This window comes from Ranitomeya variabilis, chromosome 3 (genome assembly GCF_051348905.1).
Source record: "Ranitomeya variabilis isolate aRanVar5 chromosome 3, aRanVar5.hap1, whole genome shotgun sequence".
NCBI classification, from domain to species: domain Eukaryota; kingdom Metazoa; phylum Chordata; class Amphibia; order Anura; family Dendrobatidae; genus Ranitomeya; species Ranitomeya variabilis.
In genome coordinates this window covers 17279455-17297000 of record NC_135234.1, presented here as the reverse complement: position 1 = coordinate 17297000, position 17546 = coordinate 17279455, and positions in this window count along the sequence as shown.

The following is a 17546-nucleotide window of genomic DNA, read 5'->3' as shown; positions in this document are numbered from 1 at the left end:
GCTGCAATACCAAACTGAGCCTGTAGACCAGGGGGGGTGCTCTTTCTTGAAGAAAGCAGACGCTTGTTTTTCTAATTCTAGACCTAAAAGATCACAGTTGTTTCCGCAACTTTTGCACAAATCAATCCCACAATGAAATATAAGAAGCCGATCGTTCACTCATCATTCACTCTGAAAAGGTACTAAAATCAGACAGCCTGAGGGATCAGAGTACAGTGACTTACTGATGTTTTTAGTGAGAGAGGGAGGAGCAGAAGAAGATGCAGCTAGAGACATAAATACACTGTGATGTGGCTTTCTAAGAAGTATTTTATCTCACACCAGTTCTGGAGTCACAGCTACACTTTACAAGACTGCTGTATAATGTTCCCCAACTGACAGTTTTCCAGTAAGTGTTCTATCTGAATCCAGTGCTTGATTCACAGTTACACTGCTTATTAATGCTACTTAATCTCTTCCATGCTGCTGTATTCTAGCAAGTGCTAGATTCACAGCTACACTTTTCAGTACTTTTGCATAAAGTTCTCCAAGAAACTGCTTTCAAGCAAGTGATCTGAATACAGTGCTGGATTCACAGGTATACTGCTTAGTAGTGCTATATAATGTTCTATATATGGCTACTTTCTAGTATTTGTTCTGATTCCAGTGCTGAATTCATAGTTACAATGCTTAGTACTACTATATTTTTTTCATGCTGCTGCCTGATAAGTGTTTTTTCTTGTAACCAATGCTGGATTTACAGCTACACTGTTCAGTACTACTATATAATGTTCTCCATGCAACTGTTTTCTAGTAACTATTATCAGGCTTTAGTACTGGATTCACAGTGACACTGCTCAGTATTGCTTTATAATGTTCACAATGCTGCTCCTTCTGATCATGTCCTTCATATAGATGGGAGAACAAGAATATCTCATGAACAATCACATATATAATGACTGATACCCTTTAAAGATAGAATTGTCCAAACAAAATGAAGTACAAGATGTTATGAAGTCCTCGTCCATATTGTTCCCTTTGACTCATATGGTTTGGTTGGTCATCCCCTGCAGTAGTATTGCTGCTCTGAAAACCCCTTTCTTGTATTCTTCCAAACCGGATGTCCCTTCAGAGTACATGAACATCAAAAGGTGCTAAGCTCTGATCTATGAGCCAAAATGTAGAGATGCCGACAACTCTCAACTTCCTCTCTCTTAGGTGGACTCAGGCCTTCCTTGTATTACACAATTGGAAGTCTTCACAGATGTAAATTTGAAATATAGTGCTGCATGACAGAATTCTTGAGGAGAGTACCAAGCTGGTGTAAGGAGACTTATAGGCCAAGCAATGCTTCTCTGGGAAAATAAATATGCAAATATACTTTTGAGAGAGGAAGAGGACAGGATCTCTAGTGCCACCTATTAGGAGTAGCAATCCTAAAAGTCAATGCTGACCATTTAATGAGCCTTGTCACATCACTTAGGATAAAAAGCCAAATCACATACTCCACTTGCAGACGCGTGTTTGGGGTTGTTTGCCCCTCATCAGTGTAAAGCAGGAGATCCAGTAGGTGGCATTACAATTTTAGTCCTCTTCTTGAATTTAAAGGTTATTTGCATATTTAAATTTCCATAGGAGCATCGAATGGAATAAAAGTCTCCTTAAAATGGTATGTTGCTCTCTACAAGGAGACAAGTTATTCCTTAGACTCCCAGTCAGAAGCCACTCATCCAGCCAGATCAGACCTCGTACTTTGCACTAATTGGGGGCAAAGACCCCAAAACCAGTGTTTGCAAATGGAGTGTTTGGTTTGGCGTTTTATCCTAAATAATGTGGCAAGGCTCATCTAAAAGTGTATATTGACTTTAAGGATTGTTACATCCAATGATAATAATAATAATTTTTATTTCTATAGAGCTAACATATTCCGCAGCACTTTACTTAATGTGGGGACTTCTACAGACTGTAAAGACATTACAGAGTGTGACAATGTCACTGGTAAAGTGCTGGAAAGGAGATATGTGTCACTACGTTTAATGGCGTCGGTGATATGCAGATCACCTGTGGAGACGGACATGCGGCGCGTCTTCCTCGACCGCAGCACGTCTAATTATCTTGTGGAGACGTGAGCCTGCAAGATAAATCTCACCCAAACAATGTATTGGATGCGGTGATTCTGCACAGTTCAATGATCCCATGTGGAATTACCTGCATTCTAAAGCCAGCAGTAGTGTTGAGCGATACCGTCCGATACTTGAAAGTATCGGTATCGGATAGTATCGGCCGATACCCGAAAAATATCAGATATCGCCGATACCGATACCCGATACCAATGCATTTCAATGGGACGCAAAGTATCGGAATGGTTCCCAGGGTCTGAAGGAGAGGAAACTCTCCTTCAGGCCCTGGGATCCATATTCATGTGTAAAATAAAGAATTAAAATAAAAAATATGGATATACTCACCTCTCCGGTGGCCCCTGGATCTTACCGCTGTAACCGGGAGCCTTTGTTCCTAAGAATGAGCGTGTGAAGGGCCTTCGATGACGTTGCGGCTTCTGATTGGTCGCGTGACCGCTCATGTGACCGCTCACGCGACCAATCAGAAGCCGCGACGTCAGCCGTGACGTCATCGAAGGTCCTTCACGGGCTCATTCTTAGGAACGGAGGCTCCCGGTTACAGCGGTAAGATCCAGGGGCCACCGGAGAGGTGAGTATATCCACATATATCCATATACTCACCTCTCCGTTGGCCCCTGGACCTTACCGCTGTAACCGGGAGCCTCTGTTCCTAAGAATGAGCCCGTGAACGACCTTCGATGACGTCGCGGCTGACGTCGCGGCTTCTGATTGGTCGCGTGAGTGGTCACATGAGCGGTCACGCGACCAATCAGAAGCCGCGACGTCATCAAAGGCCCTTCACGTGCTCATTCTTAGGAACAAAGGCTCCCGGTTACAGCGGTAAGATCCAGGGGCCACCGGAGAGGTGAGTATATCCATATTTTTTATTTTAATTCTTTATTTTACACATGAATATGGTTCCGATACTGATTCCCGATACCACAAAAGTATCGGAACTCGGTATCGGAATTCCGATACCGCAAGTATCGGCCGATACCCGATACTTGCGGTATCGGAATGCTCAACACTAGCCAGCAGCGCTCTGGATGCCCGCGGACATCTGCTGCCTCCAAAGCGTTGTTGACTCCTGAATGTGTGCACCTACCCTAAAAAGCAGTACATTGCAAACTACACTGTGTTCCAAATTATTATGCAAATTGGATTTAAGTGTCATAAAGATTTAATTGTTTTGTTTTTCAAATAAACTCGTGGATGGTATTGTGTCTAAGGGCTCAATGGATCACTGAAATCAATCTTAAACACATGTGATAATTAGTTTTCCAGGTGATTCTAATTAAAGGAAAACTACTTAAAAATGATGTTCCACATTATTAAGCAGGTCACAGTTTTCAAGTAACATGGGAAAGAAAAAGGATCACTCAGCAGCTGAAAAGCATCAAATAGTGCAATGCCTTGGTGAAGGGATGAAAACATTAGAAATTTCCCAAAAACTTAAGCGTGATCATCGTACTGTTAAGAGATTTGTGGCTGTATCTTAGCACAGATGTGTTTGTGCTGATAAAGGCATAATGAGGAAGATTTCTGCCAGGCAAGTTCATCGGATTAAGAGAGCAGCTGCTAAAAAGCCATTACAAAGCAGCAAACAGATATTTGAAGCTGCTGGTTCCTCTGGATTCCCTCGAACCTCAAGGTGTAGGCTCCTTCAAAGGCTTGCTGTGGTGCGTAAACCTACTATTCGGCCACTCCTAAACAGTGTGCACAAGCAGAAATGGTTGCATTGGGCCCACACATACATGAAGACTAATTTCCAAACATTCTTGTTTACTGATAAGTGTTGAGCAACCCTGGATGGTCCAAATGGATGGAGTAGTGGATGGTTGGTGGATGGCCACCATGTTCCAACAAGGCTGCAACAACAGCAAGGGGGTGGAGAAGTCATGTTTTGGGCCGGAATCATGGAGAAACAACTGGTAGGGCCCTTTAAGGTTCCTGAAGGTGTGAAAATGACCTCTGCAAAGTATATAGAGTTTCTGACTGACAACTTTCCTCCATGGTATAAAAAGCAGATATGTACCTTCAGGAGCAAACTCATCTTCATGCTGACAATGCACCATCTCATGCTGCAAAGAAAACCTCTGAGTCATTGGCTGCTATGGGCATAAAAGGAGATAAACTCATGGTGTGGCCACCATCTTCCCCTGACCTCAACCCTATAGAGAACCTTTGGAGCATCATCAAGCAAAAGATCTATGAGGGTGGGAGGCCGTTCACATCAAAACAGCAGCTCTGGGAGGCTATTCTGACTTCATGCAAAGAAATACAAGCAGAAACTCTCCAAAAACTCACAAGTTCAATGGATGCAAGAATTGTGAAGGTGACATCAAAGTAGGGTTCCTATGTTAACATGTAACTTGGCCTGTTAGGATGTTTTGGAGTTAAATAGCTTTTTTGTTCAGTGAATGTGACCTCCTAATGCTGCAAATTCCACAAATGAGCATTTTCAGTTCTTTAAAACATATCAAATGTTTAGAAATTCTACTATGCCTAATAATTTGGAACAGTGCATTTTAAGGTTTTATTCATTTTGGAGATTATACTTTTATCATTGGGAGGTTTCTTCAATAAAATTCGATGTATAATCTAACGGGTGATGACTTTTATTAGACTGACTGTCATTTGCACCAACCATTTAGGAAAATCAGAGAAAAATGTCATTTGCATAATAATTTGGAACATAGTGTATAGACCAATTTGGACCCTTTGTCTTTTGTAGCCTTTTCATCACAACTCACCTAACCACAATCTTTAATCTCTCCCTTTCCTCTGGCATTTTCCCGTCCTCCTTCAAACACTCTATCATTACTCTGTTACTGCAGAAACCCGCTCTCGACCCATCCTGCACAAACAACTACAGACCGGTCTCCAATCTCCCCTTCATCTCTAAACTCCTGGAGCGCCTAGTCTACTCCCGCCTTACCCGTTACCTCTCCACTCATTCCCTCCTAGACCCTTCACAGTCCGGTTTCCGCCCCCTACATTCGACAGAAACTGCACTCATCAAGGTGACCAATGACCTTCTGACAGCAAAACGTAACGGTGACCACTCTCTGCTCATTCTCCTCGACCTCTCTGCAGCTTTCGACACTGTTGACCACCCTCTCCTACTCTCTAGGCTCCAGTCACTAGGCATTAAGGACACTGCTCTCTCCTGATTCTCCTCCTATCTTTCTGACCACGCCTTCAGTGTTCTGTTTTTTGGCTCCACTTCATCTCCTCTTCCTCTCACTGTCGGGGTACCTCAGGGCTCAGTCCTTGGCCCCCTTCTCTTCTCCCTCTACACGGCCCCAATTGGACAGACCATCAGCAGATTTGGCTTTCAGTACCATCTTTATGCTGATGACACACAACTATACACGTCATCCCCTGACCTTACCCCCGCTGTACTACAGAACGCCATTGTCTGTCTGCAGTCTCCAACATCATGTCCGCTCTCTATCTGAAACTCAAACTCTCCAAAACTGAACTTCTTCTGCTCCCGCCTGCTACTAACCTCCCTAAATCTGACATTTCCCTCTCCGTGCGTGGCACCATAATAACGCCTCGGCAGCAGGCGCGCTGTCTGGGTGTTATGTCTGACTCCGATCTCTCCTTCACCTCCCATATACAATCTCTTGCCCGCTCGTGCCGCTTACACCTAAAGAACATCTCTAGAATCCGCCCTTTTCTCACCATGGAGACAACAAAAACCCTCACTGTCACCCTGATCCACTCCCGTCTGGACTACTGTAACGCTCTATTAATTGGCCTCCCCCTCACTCGACTTTCCCCTCTCCAGTCCATCCTTAATGCAGCAGCCAGGGTCGTCCATCTGGCTAATCGTTACTCGGACGTGTCCGCTCTTCGCCAGTCGTTACACTGGCTGCCCATTCATTACAGGATACAATTCAAAGTACTTGTTCTCACCCACAAAGCTCTCCACAGTGCGGCACCCCCTTACATCTCCTCCCTCATTTCGGTCTATCGGCCTAGCCGACCTCTGCGCTCTGCAAATGACTTCCGACTAACCTCTGCACTAATCCGTACCTCACACTCCAAGACTTCTCCCGTGCTGCGCCAATCCTCTGGAATGCTCTACCCCAAGATATTAGGACCAGCCACAACTTGCATAGTTTTAGGCACTCGCTCAAAACACATTTGTTCAGAGCTGCCTACCACATTCACTAATCAAAGTAATTTTATGTTTGTTTGTGTGTAGCCCATTCACTATCTCCATCTACCCCCCACCCCCTGAAGATGGCTGGACCATCATTGTAAATACATCATTGTAAATACACACCTGTACTTTGTATCTCCCCACCTCATTGTAGATTGTAAGCTCTCACGAGCAGGGGCGGCTTATTGTGCTTTATTATTGTATTGTTAACGTTGTTACTTATTACTGTTGTATTTGAAACTGTTAAGCTGTAAAGCGCTGCGGAATATGTTGGCGCTGTATAAATAAAGATTATTATTATTGTATCCTCTGTGTACAGTATTATGGCACTGTACATAGCAAACTGGAGAATGAGTTGTATTCTCTATCTTCTACATCCTTTATGCATTACAGTACATAGCAGACTGGATGATGAGTTATAGTCTCTTTCTTCTATATTCTTTATGTATTGTGGTACATAGCAGAATGAAGGATGAGTTATAGTCTCTGTCTTTTATATCCTCTTTGTATCACAGTACATAGGAGACTGGAGGATGAGTTATAGTCTCTGTCTTCTATATTCTCTATGTATTATGGTACATAGCAGACTGGAGGATGAGTTGTATTCTCTATCTTCTACATCCTTTATGCATTACAGTACATAGCAGACTGGATGATGAGTTATAGTCTCTTTCTTCTATATTCTTTATGTATTGTTGTACATAGCAGAATGAAGGATGAGTTATAGTCTCTGTCTTTTATATCCTCTTTGTATCACAGTACATAGGAGACTGGAGGATGAGTTATAGTCTCTGTCTTCTATATTCTCTATGTATTATAGTACATAGCAGACTGGAGGATGAGTTGGAGTCTCTGTCTTCTACATCCTCTATGTATCATAGTACATAGCAGACTGGGAGATGGATTGCTAGTAATTTGTCAGTGAGCTTGTTCTTGTCTGTAACGTTTATCTCTTCTGATCTATCTTCTAAGCTGAATTCCATCTTTGTTGAATATGTCCACGTGTCATTTATACACAATGTATTCTTTATGTCCGCCTCTAAACACTGACGTATCTTTTCCCTCTTTCTTCTAGGTAAGTGTCATTCTGTTGTGATCCTAAAATAACTATCGCGAAAGGTAAGAGCTACCTGTCCTATTACCTATGGCAGTGTACAGTAAGTAATGGTAGAGTCTGAGAGGTGCTTATCTTAAGGGTCTCTATCAGCACAGAGGATTTCAGGAGGAATGCATGCTGCTAATATTGTCTGTAGGTACGTAGTGAAAAGGTCCTGGTCAAACAGCAGCACAAAGTATTTCAGAAAAGGAGTTTACTAATCTTTTGGGAGATCAATGAATGAGAATTGCACAGCTAAGAGATCAGGATCTTAAAGCAGCACAGAGTATTTTAATAAAGGAGCGTGTTCACCTTGGAAGTCTCTGAAATGAAATGGAATAGTGGAATAAGCAGAGCTGGAAGTAGCACAGAGTATTTCAGGACAAGAGTGAGCGGATCCTGCGCTACATCACAAATCGACAGTTTCATAGTGTAAGGACAAGAGGCCTCCCAGCAGCACAGAGTATTTAATTGAAGTGTGTCCTGATCTTTTGGGTGGTTTCTGGCTCAGAATTACTTTGTGGAATGAGCACAATCTCCCAGCAGCACAAAGTATTTCAGGACTAAATCTTAGAAGTCACAGATTTAGGGCAAGATTTATCAAGCACTTTTCAGTATTCCGGCATAGAACTGCTTGAAACTTTGCAATATTTTTTGCACAACCTAAAATTGCACGAAAATTTTGCAATTTTTTACCAATCCCAGCCATCTCTGCCATAAAGAGATGTGGTCAGATTTATCATAACTTTCTGCACAAAAGTAGCAGAAATTATGACAGAATTCCTCGTTGTTGCGCACGACGATTGAAACATCTGAAAAATTAACTAAAGAGTTGCATGTTACCCCAACGCTGACTTCATTAAGACCAGTGGACAAAGCCCCAGTCCTAATGAATAGGCCATTTGTAATTATATATCGGAGAGACCACAATCCCCAGCAGCACAGAGTATTTCAGACCAGGAGAGCGATGATCTTGCGGGAGCTCACAGAGACCCCCGCAGCACAGAGTGTTTCAGTAGAGTAGCGAGCTGCCATTATTGGAGGTCCCATATTGGAGGGGTGCGTGCTGGTTTTGTTGGGGATGTATTAGTAAAAGGAACAATGAAACATAACGGCAATGTAATGTATCTGTTTCCACATATTTTCTAACATGGAGAGTTTACACATCAGTGTCCTTATGATGAACTATTCTATAAGGGCTTAAATGAGCTTTTAAGTACAAATTGTAGAGGTGAAAACTGGAGGGGAGGTGGGAGAAGACACTACAGGGGGCTGAATATTGCTGTGATACAATGGAAGCCAAAAACATTGTAGGAAAACTGATACATTCAGTGAAGATGTTTATATAACATGGTGATATAGGTGACTCCATCAATATACAACGAAAGCTTGTGGAGTGGATTACTCCAACATTAGCGCCTACATATGACTACAAAAAGTATTCACAGAACCACTCACACAAATTAGTTTGATTTAAACACTGTTAAAATATATCTGATACAAAACATGAGGTTTCAAAGAAAGGATCAAGCAAAAATGAGGATAGACCCCATGGAGGGTGTTATCCACATATCCACAGATACATACAGGAGCTTCTCACAAAATTAGAATATCAACAAAAAGTGAATTTATTTCAGTTCTTCAATACAAAAAGTGAATCTCCTATATTATATACAGTCATTACACACAGAGTGATCTATTTCACGTGTTTATTTCTGTTAATGTTGATGATTATGGCTTACAGCCAATGAAAACCCAAAAGTCATTATCTCAGGAAATTAGAATACTTTATAACACCAGCTTGATAAATGATTACAAAAATCCGAAATGTTGTCCTACTGAAATGTGTGTTCAGTGAATGCACTCCTTACTTGGTCCTTTTGCATCAATTACTGCATCAATGCGGCGCGGCATGGAGGCGATCAGCCTGTGGCACTGCTGAGGGGTTATGGAAGCCCAGGTTACTTTGATAGCAGCCTTCAGCTCGTCTGTATTGTTGGGTCTGGTGTCTCATCTTCCTCTTGACAATAAACCATAGATTCTCTATGAGGTTAAGGTCAGGTGAGTTTGCAGCCAATCAAGCCCAGTGATACTGTTGTTTTTACACCAGGTATTGCTACTTATGGCAGTGTGGACAGGGGCCAAGTCCTGCTGTGAATTGCCTTCTGCAGACATGTGAAGCCAATAAAGAGCGGTCACCATCCACACTGAGGCCTCATATATTTGGATGATGATCGGCTTCACCAGATTTCTCTTCTATATAATAAAGATATCGATCGTCTTTTCAGTAACGTCTGTGTCAATACTCTGCAGTGCGCTTCTCCACAATGAGCAATGATAGACATGGACACAACTGGGAAATGATTAATCGGAAATCTTCTACTAAAAAATGCCACTCCTCCAATAGTAGTCAGGGCCTTTTTAACCTAATGCAAAGTTTTGTTACATTTTGCTGAAATAATTCATTTCCTTATTCTTTTTTTTTAAATGAGTGATGTTTATGGAAGTAAATTGATACAACAGAAAGTTTCCCACTGGAGAAAGAAATGTCTTTTATATAAAGTTTTTTTATATAAAGATTCTTTTCCAGGTGAAGCTTCTATAAGTCTTTGCACATACAGATAGATACTTTTTATTTAAGTTGTGTCTCTTTAAGGGGTGTTATCTACTCCTTGTCATGTTAGAATGATCTCTGTAATTTCTTAGACCTATTCTTATTAATGTTGGGCCATTGTGAGGATTGCCAAGATTGCATCTTTCTACGCTATATCACAATCCACTGGAAAAAAAAAATTGTCAAGTACTGTGAGAAAAATCAACCTCCTGCTGCGCTCTACCGTTCTTGATAGGTCTCACCGAAACTCATATCTAATGAAAGCAGCAGCAAAACTCACATTAATTGACACCCCGGCTGCTACTCACAGCAGAGAAGACACTGAACACAAAGAGATGAGGCCCGAAATAACTTCCTAACGAAACGGGGGGTCATGTTTAAAGGGAGACTGTAATAAATCTGGGCGAGGACAATGCAATGACATCTGAACACATCTTATTTATTGCTCGCCTTATTAAAAGGAATATTTCACAAGAATTAGTTTAGATACTCAAATGTTATTAACATGAATCTGCCGAGTCCACTCTCTAATGATTAAGAGATGACTCTACTGACCCTGCAATCTAATAATAACGAGATGACTCTGCTGACCCTGCCCTCTAATAATTATGAGATGACTCTGCTGACCCTGCCCTCTAATGATAATATGATTACATTGCTGACCCTGCATCTAATGATAATGAGGTGACGCTACTGGCCCTGTCCTCTAATAATAATTATATGACTCAACTGCCCCTGCCCTCTAATTATAATGAGATGACTCTGCTGACCCTGCGTTCTATGACTCTGCTGACCCTGCCCTCTAATAATAATGAGATGACTCTGCTGACCCTGCCCTCTAATGATAATATGATTACACTGCTGACCCTGCATCTAATGATAATGAGGTGACGCTACTGGCCCTGCCCTCTAATAATAATTATATGACTCAACTGCCCCTGCCCTCTAATGATAGTGAGATGACTCTGCTGACCCTGCCCTCTAATTATAATGAGATGACTCTGCTGACCCTGCGTTCTATGACTCTGCTGACCCTGCCCTCTAATAATAATGAGATGACTCTGCTGACCCTGTCCTCTAATGATAATGGGAGGACTCTGCTGACCCTGCCCTTTAATGATAATGAGGTGACCCTGTTGACCCTTCATAATAATAATAATAATAGTAACAACAATAATGTGGTTGTGCAAACCAAGCAAAGCTTCAAAGTTATCAGCAGAAAACCAGAACCTTCCACCTGTTTTATGTTCGCCTGTTGTCACAATGATAATAAGAGAACCTCATCCTTTAATTTTAATATTACAATTTGTGTGACCCAGACCTAATGATACTGAGAATTAAACTACAGACCATTTAGGGGGATCTGTCAGAAGGATTGTTCCTCCTGAGGCGTCTATATGGGGTCATAGGAACCTGAATAAAATGATACCCTGAGATCTGATCTTATACTAGAGAAATCCACATGTTCTTATATGTAAATGAGCTGCTAAGATCTATGCGTTGTACACTGTTCTGCATGAGAATCTGCCTCCAGAGATTATCATAAATGATAGATGGTGTTATCAGTGTGATGTGTGATGGCCGCTCTCTGCTCTCCTGATCTCACTGCAGAGCTGTGTGTAATTATACCCAACACATCTGCAGCTTCTATCTCACAGGCAGACAAGGGGCAATGCAGCAGAGCTGTGAGAGCTGCAGCAAATGTGTTTGTAAGAAAACAAGGTTCAGTTCTCCTGTTCTATGTTAGTTACATGTCTCACACTGGTAACTCCTCCATTTTATTTAAAATAAGCTCTGGAGGCAGATTCCATGCAGAACAGTCCTGAACAGCTAATGAACACATTTGGGGCTGGTGCATACATCAAAGGAGATACAGGGGCTGGCACTGGGGTCTTCATCTGTGATAAGGGAGTGTATTGTGCTCTACCTTCACCCACAGATTACACCCAGGTGCTGGCACTGGCCAATGTAAGGACGTAACTCTTCAGTAGTGAACGCTGCATGCTCGCGGTGCAAGAAGAAATTAAAGGGCCAACTGTCAGCCCAAGCATTGTGGTCCCCAGGAACCTGACTGAAGCTGGAAAAAAGGTCATCACTGGAGGTTCCCCCACCCCTAATCTCTAGGGTCTTCTTAACCCTTTGTGGACAGGGCATTTTTACGTTTTACACGTTTCCTCCTCTTCTTCCAAGAGCCATAACTTTTTTTTCCCCATCGACTAGTTATGAGGGCTCTTGTAGTTTGCAGGACAAGATACAATGCAAATCCAGGTCCCCTTCTGAGCTTCTCAGGAGAGCCAAGATGACAGTGGCAAGGGTCTTCAGCAGACCCCTGGCTGTCATAGTTACCCATCGGTTCCGTGTCATAGTTGCCCATGGGAGGCCTTGATGGGGGCCAGTGTGTTCTAGGACCAGAGAGTGTCCATTTAAATGTCAGGGGTTTAAATAAATAGGTAATGGGCGTGGACAAAATCCGACTCAAGCCGAGGCCATTAGAGACTGATTCCAGATGTGTAGCATAGGAGTCAGGAGGGAGATTTGTAGGACCTTTCCCAGGACGTTAATACATATCCTAATGTGGCAGGGGTTAAATGATCCCTTAAGAGTGTTATCTTAAAGAGGTTGTCCACACCAGTGACGGAACGGCACAGCTCAGCCTCGTACACTGTGCCGTGGCCGCTGTCGAGATCTGCAGATCCGCTCCTGTCCAGCTGATGGGTCTCCATAGATATCTATGCATTGGTCCATGATATGGCAGGTCCTCCCTTGTGACGGGTCACCACCTATGTCCGTAAACTGGATACTATTCCTGCTCCGCAGCAGCTGCCTGGACCATATGGTATCATGGTGGCAGGTGGTGGAAATGCTGAAAGAAAGAAAAACGACTCCAGCAAAGCTGATATAATAAGCACAATGACAGCAGGCAGGACGCTGAGCCCGTACTGATATCTGACTAATGATTTCTGTCGCAGATATTTATGTCCAAGCACCCGATCATCGAAAACTGTCTACACACAGAATCGTAAAAATAGCCGTATCGCGGTGAAAGAAAAGCCCAACTCTGGAGAGAAAGGCTGTGGTTTTTATCTGTAAAGTTTCTTTATAATTAAAAGTTCTGGAAAACTTCCTCTGCTTTAATATGGTCAAGATCTCTGCTCACTGCCAGTGAATGAAAGTAGTTTGGTGTACAGCTGAGGGTTTGTTACAATGTATCTGGGGAGGTTTGAGCCATCAGACAGAATCCACAACATTAACCTTATGTAGCGTTATCCACACTGATAAATTGCAACAATCACTCGGCTGTGCGACGAAGTGTCCGACAAGGGGGAGCACTGACTTATGGATCTTACGGGTTTTATGGAATTTGCAGGTTTGATCCCCTCTGAATGGGATTGGGAATATTTCCTTCTACTGGCAGGTATTTCTGGCTGCTTCATCTTTGTCATTTATGGGGTTTTCTGTCCTACTGGGCGCGGAGGTTCTCCAATGTATAGGATACTATGGGCACGAGATGTCTGTATTATGGGGGCACAGAGGCTATCACAGTACTCAATGTGGGGCACCATAATACGGGGGCTCTGTGATCATCATAATTATGTGACACCTTGTGTCCATATTATGGGGGCTCTATCACATCTTTATGAGTACTGCAGCTTCATATTTTAGGGGGCTCTGTGATCACCATTATTAGGGGGCACCATGTGTCCATATTATGGGGGCTCTATCACATCTTTATGAGTACTGCAGCTTCATATTTTAGGGGGCTCTGTGATCACCATTATTAGGGGGCACCATGTGTCCATATTATGGGGGCTCTATCACATCTTTATGAGATCTGCACTTAGTATTTTAGGGGCTCTTTTCTTATCATTGATATGGGGCACCATCTGTCTGTATTATAGGGGCACAGAAAATTGGAACAGCACTTTACCAACAGGTGGGTGCACACCTCCCAGACAAAACCTCCAAGACTTGCCTCAATCCAGACATAGGGAAACATGCAGGCAGCACTCCGTATCAAGCCTTGAAAAATGAGCCGAAACATTGCCACAGTATGTGGGTTTGAAATAAAACCACATTTGTTTCACCTTTAAGCTATGGAGTGCTGCTTGCATTTTTTCCTATGTTCGTATTATAGGGGCGCTATAACTATCACATCTATAGGAATAATGCAGATTAGTATTTTAGGGGGCTCTGGTTTCACTATTATTATGGGGCACACCATGTGTTTGTATTATGGAGGCTGTCACTCATACCTAAATATTGTGGATTTCCGTCTTGCATAAAAAGATTTCTGTTAAAGGAGTTTTCCAAAATCAAAAACACTTATATTACAATAAAAATGTATTTCTAATATTCATCCAATGTTATATTTTTCTTTTCAGTGCTGCATATTTTTCAGTGTTCTTTGGCCCAAACAAGTCTCTTCTGCTTGTTGCCTGTCCTTAGCAGTGGTTTCCCAGCAGCTATTTTACCATGAAGGCCTGCTGCACAAAGTCTCCTCTTAACAGTTGTTGTAGAGATGTGTCTGCTGCTAGAACTCTGTGTGGCATTGACCTGGTCTCTAATCTGAGCTGCTGTTAACCTGCGATTTCTGAGGCTGGTGACTCGGATAAACTTATCCTCAGAAGCAGAGGTGACTCTTGGTCTTCCTTTCCTGGGGCGATCCTCATGTGAGCCAGTTTCTTTGTAGCGCTTGATGGTTTTTGCCACTGCACTTGGGGACACTTTCAAAGTTTTCCCAATTTTTCGGACTGACTGACCTTAATTTCTTAAAGTAATGATGGCCACTCGTTTTTTTTTACTTAGCTGCTTTTTTCTTGCCATAATACAAATTCTAACAGTCTATTCAGTAGGACTATCAGCTGTGTATCCACCAGACTTCTGCTCAACACAACTGATGGTCCCAACCCCATTTATAAGGCAAGAAATCCCACTTATTAAACCTGACAGGGCACACCTGTGAAGTGAAAACCATTCCCAGTGACTACCTCTTGAAGCTCATCAAGAGAATGCCAAGAGTGTGCAAAGCAGTCATCAAAGCAAAAGGTGGCTACTTTGAAGAACCTAGAATATAAGACATAATTTCAACTGTTTCACACTTTTTTGTTAAGTATATAATTCCACATGTGTTAATTCATAGTTTTGATGCCTTCAATGTGAATGTACAATTTTCATAGTCATGAAAATACAGAAAAATCTTTAAATGAGAAGGTGTGTCCAAACTTTTGGTCTGTACTGTGTACATCACATAGGAGACACCAGAGCTGATGCATATGTATCACATAGGTGACACTGGTGCAGGAGTATATACATCCCGCAGGATACACTGGGGCTGCAGCATATACATCGTGGAGACATTGGGGCATGCATCACACATATACATCTATTGAAACATATATTCAAATTTCCATCGATTGTAAATGCTTTTATCATATCTTTATGTGAGAATGAGCCTGAGCTATTCCTAACAGCAGATTAGAGATTTTCTTTACGGCAGCCTTATGAACCATAAGTAACTGTTGCCTGGACTCTATGAAAGTGTGTTGTGGGCATGCACTCTGACCTATGCGGTGGGTTCTGCGCAGAGAGAGGGAGGAATGAGGAGGAGCTGCCTGTTCTCATCACCTGTGATTAGAGGTGTATCTTGGGTTATCTGCCTTTGGCTCGATTATTGCCTTTCCAGAAAGGGTCGTGCAGAAAATCTGCAGTATTGTGACTATATGGCTATTTCCGAATTCAGAATGTGCCAGTCTACCCTCCCCAATTGTTTAGTGCAATAAATAGAAACTTCCCTATAAAAACTAATGACCTTCATTGACTCCTTTCCATCAGAAGCCCCACTGTTCTTCTCACCTAGCTGAAAAATATACAAAGCTCCTTGTGCCAAGATGGAAAGTTTCATGTCTTTCTACTGAGCTTCATGAGGAATCATTAATAATTATCCTCCATAATGATGTTTTGCCTGTTCTGGGCATAAAATTTACCCCAGTCAATTAGAGAGTAAACACATCTCACCATCCAGTTCAATTAAACCTCAGCGATATTTCATGTAATGATCAGCGGAGCCTGTAAAGGAAGGAACATTATGGAAGATGATAATTAAGTTTTCCACCACGCTAATAAGTTGGAAGGATCGGCGCTCGGAGGTAGTGACTGAGCGTTGGAGGTCGAGGGGGGCGGCTTTTCCTTTGGCTGCTGTCACTAGCCTGGGAGCTTTCCTTCGGATGCCGCGTCCTCACCCCTTTTATCAATTAGCGTTAATTGAACTGCTGATGTTACTGATGAGTTGGTGGAACCACAAAGGCGTTGAGATAATGAGCTGCCTCCTCCCTGTTGTCTTTATTAACTTTCCAGACTTGTGTGAACTCGACCTTACAAATAATGTCTCTTAGAGGAAGGATTTGCTGTTATTGTTTCTCATGGTCTGTTACATTGGAAGTCAACAAATCAAACCCTGTAAATGAGCAATCGAGGCCGAGGCCGAAACTGAACCAAGGGCATGAAATAGCGGCCATTGTCAGACCCATGGGGTGTAGTGTGGCAAAGCAGTTTACGTGTGTTACAACTTTACCAAGAGGATGCAACAAACCCGGGGTCACAACTAAAAGAAATGCAACCAACCTGGGGTCACAAGCATGGGGTCACTGCCGAGAGGGATATGGACAGCATGGGGTCACTACTGAGAGGGATATAGACAGCATGGGGTCACTACTGAGAGGGATATAGACACCATGGGGTCACTACTGAGAGGGATATAGGCAGCATGGGGTCACTGCCGAGAGGGATATAGGCAGCATGGGGTCACTACTGAGAGGGATATAGACACCATGGGGTCACTACTGAGAGGGATATAGACAGCATGGGGTCACTACCGAGAGGGATATAGACACCATGGGGTCACTACTGAGAGGGATATAGGCAGCATGGGGTCACTGCCGAGAGGGATATAGGCAGCATGGGGTCACTACTGAGAGGGATATAGACAGCATGAGGTCACTACCGAGAGGGATATAGGCAGCATGGGGTCACTGCCGAGAGGGATATGGACAGCATGGGGTCACTACCGAGAGGGATATAGGCAGTATATGGGCACTACCGAGAGGGATATAGACAGCCTGAGGTCACTACCGAGAGGGATATAGGCAGCATGGGGTCACTGCCAAGAGGGATATGGACAGCATGGGGTCACTACCGAGAGGGATATAGACACCATGGGGTCACTACCGAGAGGGATATAGGCAGCATGGGGTCACTGCCGAGAGGGATATGGACAGCATGGGGTCACTACCGAGAGGGATATAGGCAGCATGGGGTCACTGCCGAGAGGGATATGGACAGCATGGGGTCACTACCGAGAGGGATATAGGCAGCATGGGGTCACTACCGAGAGGGATAGAGGCAGCATGGGGTCACTACCGAGAGGGATAGAGGCAGCATGGGGTCACTACCGAGAGGGATATAGACACCATGGGGTCACTACCGATAGGGATATAGACAGCATGGGGTCACTACCAAGAGGGATATAAACAGCATGGGGTCACTACCGATAGGGATATAGACAGC